This window comes from Hippocampus bargibanti, linkage group LG04, assembly GCF_051943395.1.
Source record: "Hippocampus bargibanti isolate YZ-2025 linkage group LG04, ASM5194339v1, whole genome shotgun sequence".
NCBI lineage: Eukaryota > Metazoa > Chordata > Actinopteri > Syngnathiformes > Syngnathidae > Hippocampus > Hippocampus bargibanti.
Window position 1 is genome coordinate 22,221,645 of NC_142737.1, and position 18,363 is coordinate 22,240,007.

At 43.8% G+C, this 18,363-nt stretch overlaps 1 long non-coding RNA gene across 1 annotated transcript in view; it reads right to left on the reverse strand.

Annotated features, from left to right (window-relative positions):
• Positions 1-258: 258 nt before the first annotated feature.
• The window catches only part of LOC148899467 (uncharacterized), a 167,634-nt gene continuing 149,529 nt past the window's right edge, over positions 259-18,363 (reverse strand). Inside the window, exons 2-7 of the long non-coding RNA XR_016114864.1 lie at positions 2,126-2,262; positions 1,919-1,954; positions 1,651-1,831; positions 1,480-1,571; positions 1,017-1,138; positions 259-883 (exon numbers count right to left, since the gene is read on the reverse strand). This is a non-coding gene — a long non-coding RNA (uncharacterized LOC148899467). The remainder of the gene's footprint in view (positions 884-1,016; positions 1,139-1,479; positions 1,572-1,650; positions 1,832-1,918; positions 1,955-2,125; positions 2,263-18,363) is intronic.

Sequence of the window (18,363 nt, forward strand, 5' to 3'; positions counted from 1 at the left end):
GAGTGGGCTGAGCCCACCCCCTTCTCCCCCCGGCCCTTTTTTACAGCGAATCTCACACCCAACTGTCAACGTATAGCTCACACAATGCGTGTACATACACAACAATACACGAAAGCACACAATGCAACATAAAAAGACAAAAGACAAAGACAAAAGACACAAAAAGGGGAGACAAAAAGACACACAAAGACGGATCCCCCAAACACCCCCCCCCCCCCCAACCGACCCCTGGCAACTCCGTGGCACTGCATCGCTTGCAAAGCTGACCACACGCTCATGTTGGTGAATGCATTAATGTTACGGTAATCCATGATCTGTTCCAGCTGCAATTAAACAAAAACAGAACACATTATCGTCTGGATCAAAATTAATCAATAATTAATAAATAAATTTTTCACCAGCCCATGCACAGAAAATAAATTACAGGAGTTTACCCCTTGTGAAGAACCTTTTTCCTGGAAGATTCCTTATGGTCCGTTAGCCGGCGTACGGCAGCAAACTCAGTGACCCGAAATGGTGTCAACTAGTCACGTGCGAAAACTTTTCACGCATAGGCTCAAATTAGAATGGTCCACCTTGACCAATGTTATTTGATTACAAGCCTGAGATGCGCAGATTAACCGCAAATAGAATTAGTTTTGTTTTTTTTGTAAGGCCACCAAAGCCCCCTCTTCCTAGCTGGACATATCCCACAATGTTGCTGTACCTTAGGGCTGCTGTGGCCTGCTGCACTGCGATGGATGGCGTTCATTTCCGTCCAGTTGATATGGGAGTGCAGCTTGGCTGATCTTCCGGTCTCTGGAGTTTGTAAAGGTCATTTGAAGTCTCACTTTAGAGCACTTGTACTCTTCGGTGATGCTTGTGATTAGAAGCTCAAGGATCCCTTTGACATAGAGGCTGATGTTGGACAAACAGCATGGAACACCAAGCCATCTTTTCACATATTTCGTGATGGCTCGCTCCATGTTCTCCACCGTTGAGAGTGAGACCTCATAGACTGTGAGTGGCCACATTACCCATGGGAGAAGTCCAAACTGCAGACACCAGAGCGTGAGTTTCCCTGGCAGTGGAGTCTTGTTGATGTCCTGCTTTAGTTGTTGCACTTGATCTTTGTCTCTAAGGCTTGCATTGCATCGTGCTGTAAATATAAGAATAGAAGAATAGAAGAAAAGCATATTGATATATGTAACTGCATTGCATCATAATTATAATTATAAGGTGGCTGTGCTATTTACGGTACAAGCCATAATTTTTTCACGTTTCGTTAACGTTTTCACATACACAGTTTTTTCAATCACATGTGTTTATTAATAAGCCTAACAACGGTCGTAAAAACGAGCGGTTGTAGCTCTCCTTGCAGCGCGGGTGTAACAGTCTCCGGCTGAAAGAGCTACCCAGTGCTGTCAGGGAGGGCTGGAGGGGGCTGGACGGGCTTTCCATCATAGCTTTTAGTTTAGCTAGCATTCGTCTGTTTCCCACCTCCTCCAGAGAGTCTCGCGAGCAGCCCAGGACAGAACTTGCCCTCTTGACCAGGCGCCCCAGTCTTTTTGTGTCCCGGGTGGTGATGCTGCCTGAACAGAAGACAATTCCATGTTGGATGACTGAAGCAACCACAGAGTCATAGAAAATCTCTAGGAGTGACCCCTAAACCTCAATAAAGCTTCCTGACTTCAGCTTCCTGAGTAGGAAGAGGCGACGCTGTCTCTTTTTCATTCGGGCATCCGTGTTTGGAGTCCAGTCCAGTTTATTGTTGAGAATAACAGCCAAGTAGGAAGTCACCCTCTCTATGTCCGTACCATGGATGTTCAATGGTGCAGGTGAGGATTGTTTCCTGCAGAAATCCACAACCAACTCCTTGTTTTTGCAAGAATCATGGCACTTGACATGATTGATTTGCTCACTGTACATACATACATACCAGTGATGTGCGGTGGAGTTCATGGCTGGTGAGGCACTGATGTCATCACAGTCAGATTTACAAAAATATGAACTCTACACAGTAGCTTATTCACCATTTGATTGTCAAAGGTTAACTTGTTTTGTTTAAAATGTCATGTCAGGATTATTTATATACACTGTAGCAGAGAAAACAAAGAATTTTAAAAAAGTGTTATTATCGTGTTACCTTTACTTATAAATGAAGTCCATGCGCCGCTCCTTCTGAAGAAAGGCATCGATACCTCTTTGTAGAAGGCTTCCTTATCTTTCTTCAGTTTTAAAAGTCTCTCTTTTTCTTTCAATTAAGATATGAAATCCTTCATTCTGAAAATAAGGCCAAGCAACAAGAAAAAAATGACTGGATGCGTGTACTTGCTAACTGTTTACTGTAGCTTGCTCTCACTAATTCTATTATTCTGCAGCCGAGGAGGCGCAACAAGAATCTCTGTAATCACCAGCTCCCCCTGTCATGAGGCAGGAGAACTGTGTGCCTCACCTATGCACACTGTTTTTATAAAAATAAAATAAAACAAACACTGTAGTACAGTGTTTATAATGTAAAGTGACTCTACATTATATACACCAGCTAAACTGTAGAAATTTAGTTCATATACTAAAAGTATTTGAACACTTGAATAGCAATATGCAGAGAGACAGCAATGCGGTCTCACTGCAGAGTAAGCCAGCATAGGTAGCATAGTCGTTGCGCAATCCATGGTGAGGCTCAGCCGGCGGCCTCACCGCTCGTCTCCACTTTGTATTTGAACGGTAAATGTGAAAATTCAGCGATTTTGAAAAAAAGTTAAAAGGAAAAGAACTTTAAAGTATGAATCACTAAATAAATATAATGTTTAATTTATTTTTTCATTTGGTATTTCCATGATGACAGGTGTGGCACATCCTCACCTGCCTCCCCTGACTGCACGTCACTGATACATACATAAATCAGTGTCTGAAACTCCTGACAAAATGTTACCGGACACCAGAGCAGACAACTCTGAAAAGTTGCCTGCCCGGCCATAAAGTTACGTACCCCATTTTTCACAAGTTGATACACAATAAGATGACTAATTGCAAAAAAAATGTTGCAAAGTATTAAGGATTGTTTTTATTAAGGATGTACCAATCACAAACACTCCTTTGCTTAATTTATTGTAAATATCCCTTGCTGATGATTTTACTCCAGTTTTGTCGTTTGTCCGGACACTGTTCATCATTTTGCACAATGCAATGTTTGTGTTGCGTTTTCTGCTACAACCCACGCAAACTCCTCTTTCAACAAAGCTTTTAATGTACGTTCAATTTCTAAGCACCTTTCAAAACTCTCAAGTATACTTTACAGATAATGTAAGTTTATGTTTTGTAGCGTCCTAAATGTTCTTAGCTTCTTTTGAATCTTTCTTCTGGGGCTGGGGTTCTGTGCATCTCATCACTTCCAATCACACCATAAACAAAGATGCATGCAGGTTGAAAGACATAGGAAGGATAGCCTCATCAAAAAATCAAAATGTCAAGTAAAATGCGTAAATGTTCATCAAACACATTGTGACGAATGCACTTGTGTAAGTGGCAGAGTAGGTGTACCTTTCCGAGACAGCGCCTCCCAGCGCAATAGAAGTGGACCCGTCGTTCTGATTGGAGAGCTTATTTCACAGTTTGGCTAAAGGGCCATCAAGGTCCTGAAGAATGACTGTTCCTTCTCTGAGTAAAAGAGAGGGGGGCCAGTGAGCCCAGTGTCAGGAAGAAGCAAGCTGAGTTGCTGTAATGGCTTTTCAGTGTAAATTAAGACACAGGGAGCTGATAAGATTCGTTTCTGGAGTGGTGACCCATATTCACACAGGGTGGCATTGCAAACTCATCACAATAGTTTCGCCTCCCAGTAAGCTCCAGCACATCTGACTGCCACTGCCCATGATTTATTACCCCATTTCCTGTCACGGGGCAGGAGTATCATCAGACCCGTGCCACTCTGCAAAGTCACTGCAAGGCCTTCATCTCCACCTGTCTAGTTTGTTCCAGAAGGTACATGATGCTCAATTGCTCACATATGAAGCTAATGGTTTGTCACAATCCTTCAAAGTCACTTGTCTGTCATTGCAGAGGACAGTCAATCGGCATGTCGATTAGCCAAACACATACATGCAAATATAAATATTGGTCATAGTCTCTTTTCTTACTTGGATTTAAAAAAAAGATAGGTTACTACCCTTGTGTACACACAATTTAGATCGTGAGATTTTTGGGGGGGATTTTCACTTTTATATCTGCATATTTTTCATTTCAATAGTATCTGCAAACATATGCACAGTGATACCATGCGGGAAAAAATACAGACCCGTCTTAAAAAGTGTAAAAATGCACTCATGGCACACACATCCACAACTATAATGGACATGCTAGAGTCCATGTTATATTTCACCACAAAACCCAGATAAATGTGGAACAATTACAAATATTCATAAGCACGAGACCTTGACTAAATGCAAAGCACGATTGTATGCATCCATGTAGTCGTACTTTAAGTGTGCTTGAACTAATTTAGCTGTGATGCTTGAAATTGCAGCATGAGAAAATTATGGTGCAGAGGGATAAATGCAAGAGCCACTGGTGAAGAAGCATTGAGCTATTTCTAATTACCGCCTCATTAGCGGTAGTGCTTATCCATGTGGACAACAGTAGAGGAACAGCTGATAAAAACACATGCCCAGGCTACAGTTGAAAGAACAGTGTCGTCTTTTATGTCTTCATTGACTCACTATACGTTTCAAAACGGCAAATCCCAGACTGCCGGGGATGTACTTGGTAATTACAAAAACCAGTAAGCGTGATGACGGCTTTTTGTGCAAGTAGATTCGACGGTGTAGCTGTTTTTTTTGTTTTTTTTTTTGCAAAACGTGAGAAGCATCCTGTCACACCTCCTCTCCTCACGCCTCCACAATTTCCTCCCATGCATCTCAAAGGCATCCAGATGTTACTGTCAGAGTAGTTCTGCAAAGGCGTTGCAGTACTGAATTTCCTCAAGTGATGAGAAGAAACACCTCCGTCTTACCCTGGGCCTCCGTATTTACATATTTTTCTAGTTTAACTTGTGGAGGAAAAATGCAAATGTATGCAAAATGACACCCATCTCCTAATGACATGAAACGATTAAACAATTTTTATGCTTAAATATTCCCTTTAATGCAATCAAACGGGCCCACGCGCCGTGACAAATTTGACTGGGCTGCGGCAAAATTAGAAGATATCAAAAAAAGAGAACAAGGAAAAAAGGGGAAAAGTCAGGGATGGGGGGTGGTTGGGGAAGGCATGCTTGACAGCTTTTTAAAGTGTCCCTTGTGGAGAAAAAAACAACATTTCAGAAAGCTCTTCAAATAAGGTATCAATAACAATTACACAATCTGATCATTTTCCTTTTGCATAAACCTATTATTTTCTCTTGAAATAGTAGTGAGATTCACCTCTACAATGTTTTAAAATAACCGATGTATTCCCTGATTTGAAATGCAAATGATTCTCAAGGTTGAAATGGTACATGAACTTTAAACGACAAATGTCTCAATTTAGGGCATGCTTATAAGCTGAGCTCAGAAAGAAAACTACAGCTACTTATATACCACTCATCAATTGGCAAAGTAAAAGTCACCGTCTCAAGACGTGATCACGCAGAAGCAGGCAGAAGATGAATTCAGAGAGGAGACAGGAATGTGATTAAAGTTGGTATCCAGGAGAATGGAGGTCGGGGTGTCGGGTGTGGTAATTGGGGACTGCTTAATTTTGACTTGGTGGTTAGAAGGGGACAAATGGCCTTTCTGCAGAGCTGTTCAAGTTATGAGCTGAGCATTAATATAAAGGGGGTTATTATTATGTTTTAGCTTCATATCTGATTAATCACATTGCTTTACTTGCTGCTCAACTGCATATACAAGACACGGATCTTGCTTACAGCCATCAAACTCATGACCTGCCTTTGAAATGCAAATTATTGGCAAGATACAACAGTAGGCAAAATGGAACTGTATAGTGCCACTTAGCAGTTTTTTTGACGACGATACTAGTGCAGCGTGTTCTACCGGAAACAAATTCCTTGTGTGTTCTACATACTTGGCAATAAAGATGATTCTGATTCTGATACTGATTCTGATACACTCACTGCATTTGGGTAAATGTAGACTGTCAGATTCAAGTCGTTCCCCCAGGTAGAGGACCGAGTGCTATAATTGTGACTGTCAAATTGAAAATAAGGCTGCCTTTACACGATTTGACCTCTTTGTCGTAGCATGTATCGTCTTCATTAATCATTATTAGGGTAGATGGATGAACGTGATTGATGATGCAAATAGAATGGCTACAAGGGTACTGCATAGCAGCATGGGCTCTGAATATTGCATCGCTTGAATGGCTTCTTTTTGCTCACATAGCTCCTTGCGGTCAAAGAGCAGGGAAGGTCTGAGCTTGGGCGTTCACACTGGGAGATGATTTCTTCAGCCTGATGTTTTGTTGCCTCCAAATCCCATTGGCTTATACATTATCCCTATGTTCGGCCATGGAGCTCCTCCTGGTGCGCTGCTCTTTTCAGGTTGGTATCACAAAGTTAAGTATGAGTGATGGAAGGGTTTCAGCTAGGATGGAAGGAAAGGTGTATAAAAGGGTGGTGAGACGAGCCATGATGTTTAGACTGGAGTCAGTGCCACTGAAGAAAAGACAAGAAGCAGAGCTGGAGGTAGCAGAGATGAAGATGTTGAGGTTGTCTTTGGGAGTGACCAGGTTGGATAGGATCATGAATGAGTACATTAGAGGGAAAACTAATATTAAAGGCTTTGGAGAGAAAATCAGAGAAGCCAGACTGAGATGGTTTGGACATGTCCAGAGGAAAGAGATTGACTATATCGGGAAAAGGATGCTGAGACTTGAACAGCCAGGTAGGAGACCGAGAGGAAGACCTAAGAGGAGGTTTATGGATGTTGTCAAAGAGGACATGAAGGTAGCTGGTGTGAGAGAAGAGGGTGCACAAACCTGGTTAGATGCAGGACACTGATTCGCTGTGGCGACCCCTGAAGGGAAAAGCCGAAATGAAAAGAAGATCACAAAGTTAAGTATGTGTAAAGTGGACACGGGGTGTATGGTGGAAGTGTACACATACACTCAGTCGTGGTGAAACCACAAAGTTGGAATGGGCAATGAGGTGGGGACGCCGAGTCTGTTGTAGCTCATCAGTGGATTTCTGGCAAGAACTTCAACTTTTATAGCTCAAAGAGCAGGGGAACGTGGCAGTTGTGATGTGGGAAGGAGACATGTAAAGCTGTTAGAGGTGTGGCGTTTATGAGGAGACCTGATGTGTTTTCTCGATGATAATTCGCCAAATCTTAAATTACACCATCATCATGACACCAGATGCAGACATGTGAGATGCACAGCAGCATGTACATGTTTATAGTCCTGTTAGTGTGCATGCATGTATGGCACCAAACCAAGAGTGAATGAATGGAGACAACTGTTTTTACACTGAAGGCTATTTATGCAGAGGATTTGAAATTGAGTTCAAGACAAGTGGGAAGAGGTGGTGAACTAGATTATTAACCCCTAACATGAAGCTTGATGCGGTTTGCTGAACTTTATGGTGCAAGGGGGGATTTGTGTGATCCCCGTAATCCTGCAGCCCTGATGCTCTAAATCCATTGTCATGCATCACATTTATAGAGGGAAATTTCCATGACTTCAGCTCCTCACTTATGGCACTTTGCATAGCCACAATCACATGCATTGCTGCCACCCATTCAACGTTCCTTTTTGAGAACCCCCCGGCATTGCATTTCACCGAGCAGGTCTTTGATGTCATGACAACCCTTTGCTTGTGGTTTAAATGCTTACACAAGGGGGAAATTTTCCGTGTAATGTCCTTGGAGATGAATTGGATAATTGCTGAATCAAACTGAAACATACTACCGGTATTTCTGGTCACAGGCATGTTTTCTTTGTTTTCAGGGACAATTTCGAAAATACCTTATGACCATATACATGTATTATATGTTTTTAATAATGTAATTAAGACTACTCTCTCTTGCGGCAAATTGACGTTTTCGTGTTTGTTTTGTTTGTTAAAGTCATTATAAGTGCCTTGCACATTGAGACCGAGGGGACAGTAATTTCATCTGTGCTCTATGTCATGCATATTAGCATATTTGACAATAAAGCTGACTTGACTTTGAAGACATAGGTAGACTACCGTTATGCATCTCAATTGCATTTGAAAAGTGGGCTGAAATCTTGCCTCCAAAATATACTGTGTGAGTTAAAAAAATCAGCATGGGAATCGCAGTGTTTTTGGAAATACACTCTGACACCCAACACCACAGAGTTTTGTGGTAGATGTTCCGAAAGGCAGAGGGGGCAAGAATTCGATTTATAGACAAACGCTCGCATGTGGTGGTGGTGGTGCTGGTGTTGTTGTTGCCTTGCACGACTATTGTCAACACTCACTGTTAATGTGAACCATCCAACCATTTTGTTTTTCTACTTCTTTTTCATTGCCACATTCTTTCATAATTTGCAACTGTCACTTGGGAATGCCTCCAATGTGAGACGAATAAAAGCCATCTCATCTCATCAACTGTAGTAAAGAATGAAATAACTTACCAACTTATATTTATAGTTTATGAATGATCAATCAGGTTATTGAAACTGCCTGCTAGTACAGCTGGATGAGTTCATGAATGTCGGACGTAGAGTCGAGAGCTTTTAGAGTGTATTTACAAAACACTCTAGTCATCAAGTCAAGTCCAAAAACGGGCTGCCTCTTCGTGTGAACATATATATATATATATATATATATATATATATATATATATATATATATATATATATATATATCTGAGCTCTTGGTATTTCTCGATTTTCTCATGTTCCTTCTTTCTGATGTTCCCATCACTCGGGACCGCTACATCCACGACAACGGCTTTCCTTTCCCCTTTATCTATGACCACGATATCTGGTTGGTTGGCCATTACCATCTTGTCAGTCTGTATCTGGAAGTCCCACAGGATTTTTGCTCGGTCATTCTCCACCACCTTGGGGGGTGTTTCCCATTTTGACCTTGGGGTTTCCAGTCCATACTCCGCACAGATGTTTCGGTAGACTATGCCAGCCACCTGGTTATGGCGCTCCATGTAGGCTTTCCCTGCCAGCATCTTACACCCTGCAGTTACGTGTTGGATTGTCTCAGGTGCCTCTTTGCACAACCTACACCTTGGGTCTTGTCTGGTGTGGTATATCCCTGCCTCTATGGCTCTGGTGTTCAGGGCCTGCTCTTGGGCAGCCAGGATGAGTGCCTCTGTGCTGTCCTTTAGGCCAGCCCTCTCTAGCCACTGATAGCCACTGAACAGCACGGATACTGCGCAGAACCCTCAAGCTTCCTGGCCTCTGGTAGAGGACCCGAGCTGAAATGGGGACAGACACCACCCATGGTGGGTGAGACGAGTATTTTATATATATATATATATATATATATATATATATATATATATATATATATATATATATATATATATATATATATATATATATATATATATATATATATATATATAGTTGGTCTCAATATGCAAAACATTGTAGATAACAAAACAGAATCAACAACGCGTGATCGTATAGTGGTTATTTACAGAAAAAAAGAATACAACACATGTTCACTGTTATTTACATGTTGTCACTGAACGCATCACATTTGAGACTGTCGGAGGGAACACGCGGTCCGTAATGGCGGCACAGTCTGTCCCCCATTTCAGCTCGGGTCCTCTACCAGAGGCCAGGAAGCTTGAGGGTTCTGCGCAGTATCCGTGCTGTTCCCAGCACTGCGCTTTTCTGGACCAAGATATCCGATGTTGTTCCCGGGATCTGTTGCAACCACTCGTCCAGTTTGGAGTTCACTGCCCCGAGTGCTCCGACCACCACAGGCACGACTGTCACCTTTACCTTCCAGGCTCTCTTCAGCTCCTCTCTGAGCCCTTGGTATTTCTCGATTTTCTCATGTTCCTTCTTTCTGATGTTTCCATCACTCGGGACCGCTACATCCACGACAACGGCTTTCCTTTCCCCTTTATCTATAACCACGATATCTGGTTGGTTGGCCATTACCATCTTGTCAGTCTGTATCTGGAAGTCCCACAGGATCTTTGCTCTCTCATTCTCCACCACCTTGGGAGGTGTTTCCCATTTTGACCGTGGGGTTTCCAGTCAATACTCCGCACAGATGTTTCGGTAGACTATGCCGGCCACCTGGTTAGGTGGCCGGCATATGTAGGCTTTCCCTGCCAGCATCTTACACCCTGCAGTTATGTGTTGGATTATCTCAGGTGCCTCTTTGCACAACCTACACCTTGGGTCTTGTCTGGTGTGGTATATCCCTGCCTCGATGGCTCTGGTGCTCTTGAGCAGCCAGGATGAGTGCCTCTGTGCTGTCCTTTAGGCCAGCCCTCTCTAGCCACTGATAGGACTTCTTGAGATCAGCCACTTCTGCTATGGTTCGGTGGTACATCCCGTGTAGGGGCTTTTCCTCCCATGATTGTCCCTCATCCAGCACCTCAACCTCTGTTCCCCATTGTCTGAGACATTCTCTGAGTACATCATCCATTGGAGCCTTCTCTTTGATGTATTCATGGAGCTTGGATGTTTCATCCTGGACAGTGGCTCTCACACTCACTAGTCCCAGGCCCCTTCCTTACGGCTTGTGTACAGTCTCAGGGTGCTGGACTTGGGATGGAACCCTCCATGCATAGTGAGGAGTTTTCGGGTCTTAACGTCCGTGGTCTGGATCTCTTCCTTTGGCCACCTTATTATTCCTGCAGGGTATCTGATCACTGGCAAGGCATAGCTGTTTAATGCCCGGGTCTTGTTCTTGCCATTGAGCTGGCTTCTGAGGACTTGCCTAACCCGCTGGAGGTATTTGGTCGTAGCCGCTTTCCTTGTTGCTAGTTCGAGGTTGCCATTGGCCTGTGGTATACCTAGGTACTTGTAGCTGTTTTCAATGTCTGCTATTGTTCCTTCAGGGAGTGAGACCCCTTCAGTGTGGACTACCTTGCCCCTCTTAGTCACCATACGACTACATTTCCCCAGCCCGAATGACATTCCGATATCACTGCTGTAGATCCTGGTTGTGTGGATCAGGGAGTCTATGTTCCTTTCGCTCTTAGCATACAGCTTTATGTCATCCATGTAGAGGAGGTGACTGATCGTAGCTCCATTTCTGAGGCGGTATCCATAGCCTGTCTTGGCGATTATCTGGCTGAGGGGGTTCAGTCCTATGCAGAACAGCAGGGGGGAGAGTGCATCACCTTGGTATATGCCACATTTGATGGACACTTGCGTTAGTGGCTTGCCGTTGGCTTCAAGTGTGGTTTTCCACATCCTCATCGAGTTTGCAACGAAGGCTCTCAGGGTCCTGTTGACCTTATACAACTCCAAGCATTCAGTGATCCATGTGAGTGGCATCGAGTCATATGCTTTCTTGTAATCAACGTGCACAGGTTGGTATGTCGAGAGCTGCAGTCTTGCGACTGTTCTGTCAACCAGCAGCTGATGTTTGGTACCTCTACTAATGCCTTTCTGTGCTGTGCTCATGTATTGATCCACGTGTCCACTTAGCCGCAATGATGCCTGACATGAGCTTCCATGTTGTGGCCGATTGTTGGAAGGAACTGCACCCTTTGAGGAATCCTTCATGATCAGGATTGTTCGCCCTTCGGTTAGCCATCCTGGGTCAGTCCCATCCATCAGCAACTGGTTCATTTGTGCTGCTAGGCGCTCGTGGAGAGCTGTGAGTTTCTTTAGCCAGTAGGTGTGGACCATATCCGGGCGTGGTGCCGTCCAGTTTTTCATACCTGAGACTCTTTCTTGTATATCTGCCGCTGTGATGGTAACTGGGTTCTGTTCAGGGAGGTTGCTGTGCTCCTCTTTCAGAGTCACCAGCCATTGTGCACTGCTGTTATGTGCGACCACCTTCTCCCATAAGCCTTTCCAGTATCTTTCAGTTTCCAGCCTTGGAGGGTCTGCTCTGCTGTTAGAACCCTGCCACTGAGCATACACTTTTGCAGGTTGTGTTGCGAACAGCCTGTTTAATCTTCTGGCCTCATTCTCTTTCGTATAACTCTTTAGGCGACTGGACAAGGCTTGGAGCCTTTGTTTGGCAGTTTCGAGTGCTTCAGGTATGGTTATCTGTATGTACCTCTTGGGTATTGGCCTTTTATTCACACCTCTCTGGGTCTCTGTCAATTTACTCACATCTTTCCGAGCCACCTTGATCTTAGCCTCCAACCGTCTTTTCCATGGTGGTTAATGAATCTCGTGGCTCGCATGGTTGCTCTTGTAGCCAAGCATCTCTAGGATCACTGATGCTGAGGCGTATATCAGCTCATTGGTTTCCGTGATTGTTCCGGTCGGGATCGTTCTCAGTGCTGCATTCACAGTTTCCATGAGACTTTCAGGTGGTACTTCACAGAGCCGTAATCGGTTTCTTAGTTGCCCAGTTTTCATTCTTGCCATGATCTTATCTCTCAGGTCAGTTGCGGCCTCGCTCAGCATTTCATTCACTGGGGCTGGCTTCACAATGTCATCATTCATTGGGGCTTGCCTCCCAATTTCTGGTTGAACCTCTTCCTCTGATGTGGCAGCCTGGGGCTCTTCGCCTCGGAATTTGTGTTGTACTTCATCAATCTCAAGTTGTGATAGCAATTGCCGTTTGTTGATATTGGAACACTGAGCTACTAGTTGTTTCGTGGTCAACCGTGACTGTGGGTTTCGAAGTAACCATTCAGCCCCCAATCTTCGCATGTAACCCCTCTGACTAGGGTTGCTTGAGTAGTAGCATTCCAACAGAGCCATGTTATCGCATCTCGTCCATCTCCGCTTTGTTCCAGTAGCCCATTTTTCATCAAGGTGCTCTGGTTCCCCAGCACCCGACGCAGACCTTGTTTGGCCGGACGACGTCTGTCATTTCATTCCATTTATTGTCTCATGATATATATATATATATATATATATATATATATATATATATATATATATATATATATATATTGCGTGGGGAAGTCTGGAGTGACAGAAAAGTATGTCGAGCGGTGCTAGACTTGTATCATGACTGTAAGACAGTTGTGAGGTGTGCTGTCGGTGTGACGGAGGAATTCAAGGTGGAGGTGGGACTCCACCAGGGGTCAGCTCTGAGCCCCTTCTTATTTGCTATGGTGATGGACAGGCTGACAGACGATGTTAGACAAGAATCTCCTTGGACCATGACGTTTGCAGACGACATTGTGATCTGTAGCGAGAACGGGAATGAAGATCAGTCGCAGCAAGACGGAATATATGTGTGTGAATGAGAGGCATCCAAGTGCAAGAGTGATGCTACAGGGAGTAGAGATAAAGAAGGTGGAGGATTTTAAGTACTTGGGGTCAACTGTCCAGAGCAATGGAGAGTGTGGAAAAGAGGTGAAGAAGCGTGTCCAGGCAGGCTGGAGCGGCTGGAGAAAAATGTCAGGTGTGATGTGTGATAGAAGGGTTTCAGCTAGGATGAAAGGAAAAGTGTATAAAACGGTGTTGAGACCAGCCATGATGTTTGGACTGGAGACAGTGCCGTTCAAGAAAACACAGGAAGCAGAGCTGGAGGTAGCAGAGCTGAAGATGTTGAGATTTTCTTTGGGAGTGACCAGGTTGGATAGGATCAGGAATGAGTACATTAGAGGGACAACTCATATTAGAGGCTTTGGAGAGGAAGTCAGAGAGGCCAGACTGAGATGTTTTGGACATGTCCAGAGGAGAGAGAGCGACTATATCGGGAGAAGGATGCTGAGTCTTGAACTGCCAGGCAGGAGGCCGAGAGTAAGACCGAAGAGGAGGTTTATGGATGTGGTCAAAGAGGACATGAAGGTAGCTGGTGTGAGAGAAGAGGATGCACAAAACCGGGTTAGATGGAGGAAATTGATTTGCTGTGGCGAACACTAGTTCTCAATATGCAAAACATTGTGGATAACAAAACAGAATGAACAACGCGTGATCGTATAGTGGTTATTTACAGAAAAAAAGAATACAACACATGTTCACTGTTATTTACATGATGTCCCTGAACGCATCACATTCGAGACTGTCGGAGGGAACACGCGGTCCGTAATGGCGGCACAGTTCGACCTGCCACGAACAATCACGGCCAAATGAAACGCGACACAAGAAACTAAATACTATACAATAAAAACGAATTGAAACAAGCATTACCTGCAACACAGTATGGCAGAAGGGATGGGTAAAGTCGCATGGGTTTCATCTTGTGATTAACTGCGCAACAGAAAAGCACAATGCGCAATGCTCCAAAGCACAATGTGCTTCAAAGTTCCACTCAACAAAACGTGAATTAAATATTGACACAAAAAGTGATCTGGACTCGAAAGGAATCAGGGAACTAATTAGATAACACTAGACAGTACAAAAGGGGAAACAAAATAAGATATTGTCAGGAAAATGCATGTTAATTCAGACCATCAGAGAAATGCGACTCACCATAAGTCTCGTCCTAGTTGTTCTGAAAACTATGGTCGGGACTTGGTGCCACACTGTCGTTGCGTCACTTCCGCCATAATTTAATAATCTTAGCGCACAACTCCGGTACACATATACAGTAAAGTCTCGTTATATCGATATCGGTTGTATTGATAATACTGCTTATTACGATACTATTTTCATTTCCCATTCACATTTCTAGTCTTTTTATGTATAATTAGTTCCGTTTAGTACGAATCATGGTTATTACGATAATCCGGTTACTACGGTGCTCTTTTTCATCTCCCGCCGGCCATTTTGCTATGTTTATATCGATACAAAAGATACTTAAGGTAAATATTTGCTTAGGCGTTTCTATACAGTACCACCATTATCGGAATCTGTATCGGTCGTGCCGTTGGTTGACTTGGTCACGTGACTTGGTTACGTGACCAGCTCCCGTGTCTTGCTGTGTAGCAGACGCCATTTTCTACCGTCTTCAACCATAACGAAAGGAAAGATTTGTGACCTCGGAACGAAATACAAGGCAATCGTGGCTGTTGAGGAGAATCCAACACGAAATCAAAGCCAAGTATGCCCCAGAAGATTCCCATAATGACGAGGATGATGAGGACGAAGAACCTACTGAATACACACCTATTGCAACAAAGACACAAGCGTTGCAAGGTGCTACGGACACGATCTTATTTAGAATCCAGAGAAAATGAATCAGGTTTTTTTAGAAATGTTAAACAAGATTGAATCGTTTGTGTTAAAAGGTGAAAATGGGAAGCAAAAGAAGATTGAATATTTTTTTAAATTGCATAATAAGATTTAAGCGTTGCAGTTTCCCTGTTGCAGTGTTATGTACATGTATACTGTACTGTACTGTATAAGAATATGATCGTTTTCTGCAACAATGTTTATTGTTTTGTCTGATGAAGCGTGATGATTTTGAAAATTACTGTACATGCCATACTGTATTAAAGATCCCCCAGTCACGTAACCGGCTTCCGTTTTTGACTTGTCATAAGCGAGCACTATAAAAAAAAAATTGTAGCAGAGCTCACGTCTTTCATTACAGCTGCAATAGCATGTGAAACATACTGTGCTTTTTTCCTGTGAGTTTTTTGTGTTAAGTTTGAGAATGAGCTCCTTCCAAGGGACATTTACCACACCTTTGAATAAGTGTATTGGTAGAGGTAGAGGCATCCCGACCATGATACAGTTGTGGAGTCCCATCCAGAGTGATGTAGTAGAAGGGAATGGGCAGGTTCTAGCTGAGGCCACTTATGTTAGTGGGGACAGAGTTCCTTCCCAGACCCAGTGCAGTACATCTCCGACGAGCGCACAGACTCTTGACACACCAGCGACAGATCCCTTACCCCAGTCACCTGACGTAGTTGGTCAGATGAGTGACATAATTAGACACATTGGCCAGCAGCTGGCAGACAGCATTGTTGCACACCTCAGCCCAACACATAACGTTACCATGAACAACACATCAATCCTACATGACACGCCTATTGACACACCAACACAAAGTCTTGACTCATCACACGTTCTAATACTGCCGCACCGGAAAGTTCGCGAACCCCCAACTTTCAAGGGTGACCACACTGATGAAATGAATGTGGATGAGTGGGAAGACCTAATGAGGAACTACATGAGGAGAGCAAGAGTAGCTCCTGAGCATCAGGGAGAAGAATACTCATGAACCTCAGCGGTCGGGCTAAAGATGTTGTCAAGGATAGCACAAGAAACAGTGGAGTCGATGTAACCCAGAACCCAAATGCCATCTATAGCCTTCTCCGCAAGCATGTTTCTACTGCCACTTGTTCACCTCTCCCTCTAGCAGACTTTTACACCACGCTGCCCAGGGATAGGGAGGACGTCTACGACTATTGGTTGAGGCTTAACAACGCTGCGGAAGTTGCTGCCAACTGTCTCAAAGAACAGGGCAGAGATTTGGAATGTTCTTCCCTCGACGTAACACGGATGTTTATAAAACAATTGCCCATACAAAGATCTTTCCATGACATTTAGGTCAAAAACAGTGGATAAATGGTCGGCAGTTGAGGTCCAAGCCATCGTGGATGAGTACCAGACAGAAATGAATCCCAGGACTGCCACTCCAGCTGCAGCGAACAGTCAACCCATTCATGTAAATAAAAGTGAAATGCTGCAGAATACAGCATGTCAGGACAACAGTAAAATATCCCACCCAGCCAGGCCACCCGACTCCGCAAATCTTGAGTGTGTCATTTCCATGCTGGAAAGGGTTTTGCTGCAAGGCGCTAACAATCCCTCTGCCTCTGGTAGACGCAAGTCAAGGCTTCCAATGGTGGACGGTTTGAATAAGCTACCATGTGCTGTCTGTGCTCGCGCTGACAATTCTGCGCTTATTCACTGCCGCGAAAAGAGACTTTGTTTTCTGTGCTTTTCACCCGATCACTCCAGACGCAACTGCTCCACACAAGTGCAGCCCTCAAAATCACCATTGTCGGGAAACTAATGTCTCCGCATCCAAGGGAGTATGATGCGGATGAAGTTCATGACCCTCCCAACAGTTCGACAGATGATCTTGATTCGATATTAGAGTCCCTCACTTCCAGTGTCCCAACGGAGAAGACTGTTATCTTCCAAGGCACACACAAGGTCCTGAAGTCGGATAGCTTGTTCTACACCACTGCCAATGTCGCAGGCATTTCCCTGACCGCAATGATTGACAGCGGCTCTACTGGTTGCACATTGAGTGAGTCGGCTATGGCACGATTGTTAGTGTGCAACCCTAACATGAAACGTTACTCTGCAGATGACATTGTCATTGTTGGATGTGGTGGTCATCAGGTGATGCCTTCGGCCATATGCTATTTGGAAATAGTGGTGTACAATTGCAAGCTAGCTGTACCCATGTTTGTGGTGCCTGGACAAACCGACGACATAATTCTGGGCAGCAATGCCATTAAGAAAATCCTTCACCTGATGCGGAAGACTGTAGGCTACTGGCGGCTCATGTCAGAGCCCGGTAGTACGATTGATGATGACTCCCACCACTTTTTCTCACTGCTTTCCAACACAGAGAAATGGAAGGGTGGAACGATACCTGACAAAGTTGACACGCTGAAGTTGCAGCAGTGTGTGATGTTGCAACCAGAGAGTGAACATCTTGTTTCCCTAAGCTTGTTTCCCTAAGCTTCCCGCCTGCGCACCGATGTCAGTTGGTCATAGTTGAACCAACCCAAGCAAGGTGCAGATCCAGGAAGATTCTGGTTGGATTCCTGGTTGGCAGGATTATCACACCGATGTGGGGCGATTTTGACGTTGGTATGATGAAAAGTTCGTATTATAAGGCGTTCGTAAGTTGAGGTCTCACTGTATATATATATATATATAACGTGGATTATATATATATATATATATATATATATATATATATATATATATATATATATATATATATATATATATATATATATATATATATATATATATACAGTGAGACCTCAACTTACGAACGCCTTATAATACGAACTTTTCATCATACCAACGTCAAATTTATGAAAATTAAGCCTTATAATAAACACTTATAATAAACACTATTTTCATAATACACACCCACCACGGCCGGTCCACCAAGCACACGACCTTCGGATCTGGCGAAAGTGATCTTCGGCTGTAGCACACGACCGAACAGCGCTCCAGCCGGCACTACTTTCCATACCCCTTCTTATTGAATGCACACATCGATCGCCTACTTTGAGCTTTTTGCTGATAATTTTACTATTATGGGACCGGAAAATAAACACCACAGGCTCGTGTTCAGCCTCAGTTCAAATGTGGTGCGTTACGATGAATAAATTGAAGAAACTACCAGCCGTACACGTCTACTCTGCTCTGTTTGTTTGT